The sequence below is a fragment of the Grammomys surdaster genome, unplaced genomic scaffold (genome assembly GCF_004785775.1).
Source record: "Grammomys surdaster isolate TR1022 unplaced genomic scaffold, NIH_TR_1.0 125950, whole genome shotgun sequence".
Classification (NCBI taxonomy): Eukaryota; Metazoa; Chordata; class Mammalia; order Rodentia; family Muridae; genus Grammomys; species Grammomys surdaster.
The window spans coordinates 854,610-858,478 of record NW_021620771.1 but is presented as its reverse complement, the minus strand read 5'-3'; the positions used below and the strand labels follow the sequence as shown (position 1 = coordinate 858,478).

Here is a 3,869-nt window from a genome sequence, read left to right as displayed (position 1 = left end):
TATATATATATATATATATATATATATATATATATATATATATATTTCTACTACTTCTGTCCCTGGCTAACACAATCATAGTGTTTATCACAACAAGCAGGAACCGAGGACAAAAATTTATACCAGGTTCACGGACTATTACTGTTACAGACCTGAGCATGCTGTTTTGGGGAGGACTGTAGAAGGACTTTGAAAAGTCCTTTGGGCTGGAAAAACCATTGAGTGCTCATAGCTTTACTAGGCTGTTATAGGAGCTTGGAATGCTGAAAGCGATGCAGACAATGGAGGCCTGGCTTGGCTACCAGTGATGTTGGAGGAATATTTTGAATGAAGGATGTGTGGTCTGGGCAGATGGAGCTGAAAACTCAGCTGTGGTTAATAAGAGACCAGTATCATTGAAGGGCAATCTTTGTTTTAGAGGGACAGTCAGTGCTGGTTATCCAGGGATGAGAAATTGGAGTGATTAAGATGAGATCAGTATCACTGAAGTGAATCTTCTGGGAGTATTTTCTCAGGGTCACCACACAGAAGCTGTGGTCCAAAGAGGGAAGACACTACTTCTCAGGCTGGCGGCTAAAGGTGGACCTAGTTTTGAAGGCATAAAGGAGTCATGGAGAGTTGCTAAGACTTGGCCTGGGGTTGACAGGTTAGAGTCCTTAAAGAGAGATCTGGAGAGTCCACTGGTGAAAGTGTAGCTTCAGTTGCAGTAGAGACCCCTGGAGTTTTGGAGATAGCAGTGCCACGGATTGACTACCGAGGACCAGCCTGCACCTGTGAGATGGGCTGGGAATGAAGCTGTTCAGGCCTCTTGGAACCCAGAAGATATGGAGTGAGGCCCAGATGTCAAGCACAGAACTCCTTACACTGATTAATTTTGGGTTTGTTTTTATTCGATTGCGACTGGGCCTTGGTTCTTCCCTTTTAGACTATGAAGGTATTTAACTTTGTGGTGGATCCCACAGTTAAAAGGCAGAACGTATAAAGAAGCACTGGATTTTTAAAGAGACTTTGGACTTTTTAAGTGTTGAAAAAATTTAAAGACCATGGGATTTATAAAGTTATACTATGTTTTACATTATGATATCAACATGACATCCTGGGGACGAACAAGAAGGGAAACTTTATGGTTTAATGGTGATATGTTTGTGTGCCAACTTAACAAGGGGCCAACTGTCTTTGATACTTTGTCAACCTGACCCAAACTAGAGCTATCTGGGAAGAGGAATCTCAATTGAGAAAATACCTCCATCAGATTTTTGTAGGCAAGTGTATGGAATATCTTTTTGATTAATGATTGATATGGAAGGGAACAGTCCACTGGAGGGTCTCCCACCTCTGAACAGGTAGTCCTCAGTTGAATAAGAAAGCAGGTTGAGCAAGCCATGGAGAAAGCCAGTAGGCACTGCTTCTCCATGGTTTCTGCTTTAGTTTCTGCCTTAGGTTCCTACCCCAACTTCTCCTCATGATGGGCTAAATAAAACTGAAATAAATTATTTCTTCTCCAAGTTGCCTTTGGTCATGGTGCTTACCCCAGCAACAGAAGCCCGACTAAGACATATCTTTGTTAAAGAGAGACATATACTGTAAAGAAAATTAAATTACAAAATCTGTAGAGAAATGGGTGGGTCTGGAGAGTATTATATTAAATGAGGTAACCCCAGAAGAACAAACATTGGATGTTTTCTCTTATGCATTGGTTGTTAGCCTTCATGTCTTGCGTATTTATCCTGGAGTAGATGTGGAAGTCTCAGAACTAGCAAATGGGCTAGTGGATGGGGAACACATTTAGGAAGAGGAGATCGATCTTTGGGACAGAAATGGTTAAGCAGGTATCCAAGTGATGAGGCTGAGGAAACAAGGGGAGGGGAAAGGGTTAAGCAAAATGAAGTGTGCATGAAGAATTGTGTGTGAACTCTGACCTTGCAACCAAAGCAAACATTATAATAAAATAGGGGAGAAGAGCACATATGAAGGAGTGGGGCCATGGAGGATACTGAGAGCTAAAGGTTTACAGCGAGATGGGGGCATGGAGGTTGCGAAAATAAGATACAGTGAATGTTTTAACCAAAATTAAGGATATATGAAGATGTCTTATGAATCCCACTAGTTTGATTGAAAGAGTTAAGAATTCATCATGAGGGCTACACAGAGAAACCCTGTCTCGAAAAAACCAAAAAAAAAAAAAAAAAAAAAAAAAGAATTCATCATGGAGGGAGAGGGGCTCCTGATGCCTGACCCTTGCTGAGGAGCTAATGGCAGCTGATGGCTTCTGATAGTCATGTTTCTTTGAAGGGTGGGGGCTGGCCATCAGTAGAGTGTCAATGCCTCAGTAAATACCCTCCCCCCATGTACATATGAGTAACAGGGATGTGACTTATTTTTGGAGTTATTTAAGAAGACAAGAAGTTGGGAGGGAGATAGGTGATGCTCACGGGTGGTGGGTAGGAAGACTTGAAGGAGAGGAGTGGCGATCGATAGGGCTGAGATACATTGTACACACATATAAAGTTTTCAGAAGCCCATGAAGACATGGACTTTGCAGATGAGTAGAAAATGTGCTACATATACACAGTGGAGTTTTCTTCTCAGTCATAAAAGTTAATGAAATCTGTAGGAAAATGAATGGAACTGGAGAACACTGTATTATGCAAGGTGACCCAGGCACACAAGCACAATAATTGCAAGTTCTCTCATTTGCACCCTGGCTTTTAATTAAGTGTGTATATTTAGGTGGGAGCAAATGTGGCTAATCTCCAGGAAACAGGAGAGGAGACAATGAGATGGGAAGTCAGAGGCTTCAAAGAAGGAGCTGTTGGGGACAGCAGAGCACATGAGGTAGGAAAATGGAAGAGGGAACACTGCAGGATGGAAAGATATAGCAGGGAGGCGGGTGGTGTGATGGGGAGGTGAGGAGACAGGAGATAATCCATCAGAACGAAGTGTGCATGCTCCACAAGGAGAAAACCGGCTATGTTGTGAGCCAATTAAAATAATGAATGAATAAGTAATTAAACAACAACAAAAACAAGGTCTTTGGAATACCCAGGCTGTGATCACTCATATTTGGCTCCAAAATAAACAACCTTGTATTCTCCTTCAGGGAAAATTTGTGGGTTTTGTTTGTTTGTTTGTTTTGTTTTAATTAATTAATTAATTAGTTTCCTTGACAAGGGATTGGAAGACCAAATAATATGTTGGTTAACTCAAAAAAATAGTTCCTCCTTTGTCTTGGTCCTACCTATGTGAATGTCACCTAAGTGGAAGAGTATTGTGTGTGCTCTGTGGTATCCGTCTGCTGACCCAGGTTGAGGAACAAATGAAGGAAATTCAATTGCCCAGAAGGCCACTCCTTGGAGTCAGCCCCTTAACTGCGCTGTAGACGACCCCTAGGAAGCAGCAGGGAGAACCACTCAATGGTATATAAACTATAGACCCTGGCAAGATAGGGTCAACAATTTCATAGTGTCTTGGTCCCTTTCTGTCTATATCAAGTCAGTAAAATTCTTTGCTTATGCCATCTTGATGCAAATTAGTGCTTCTGGGTGTTAGCATTCTGTCTAAACTCCACCCAACAGTTACCTGGCAACAGCCAGATATGCTCCTCCCCACAGTTACCTGGCAACAGCCAATAGGCCTGGCTCACTATAAAAGGGGATACTTGCCCCCTCCTCTCTCTCTTGGTCTCCTGCTCTCTTGCCTTCTTGCTCCCCCTCTGTCCCCTCTCCCCTTCCCCTTTCCCTTCCCCCTCTCTCCACATGCTCATGGCTCTATTTCTCTTTTTCTCTCCTCTCCTCTCCTCTCCTCTCCTCTCCTCTCCTCTCCTCTCCTCTCCTCTCCTCTCCTCTCCTCTCCTCTCCTCTCCTCTCTTC

At 42.9% G+C, this 3,869-nt stretch overlaps 1 protein-coding gene across 18 annotated transcripts in view; it reads right to left on the bottom strand.

The window, feature by feature from the left end:
• Cacna1c (calcium voltage-gated channel subunit alpha1 C) overlaps nucleotides 1-3,869 on the bottom strand; it is a 604,243-nt gene that overhangs the window by 70,740 nt on the left and 529,634 nt on the right. The gene's annotated exons all lie outside the window — the stretch shown is intronic.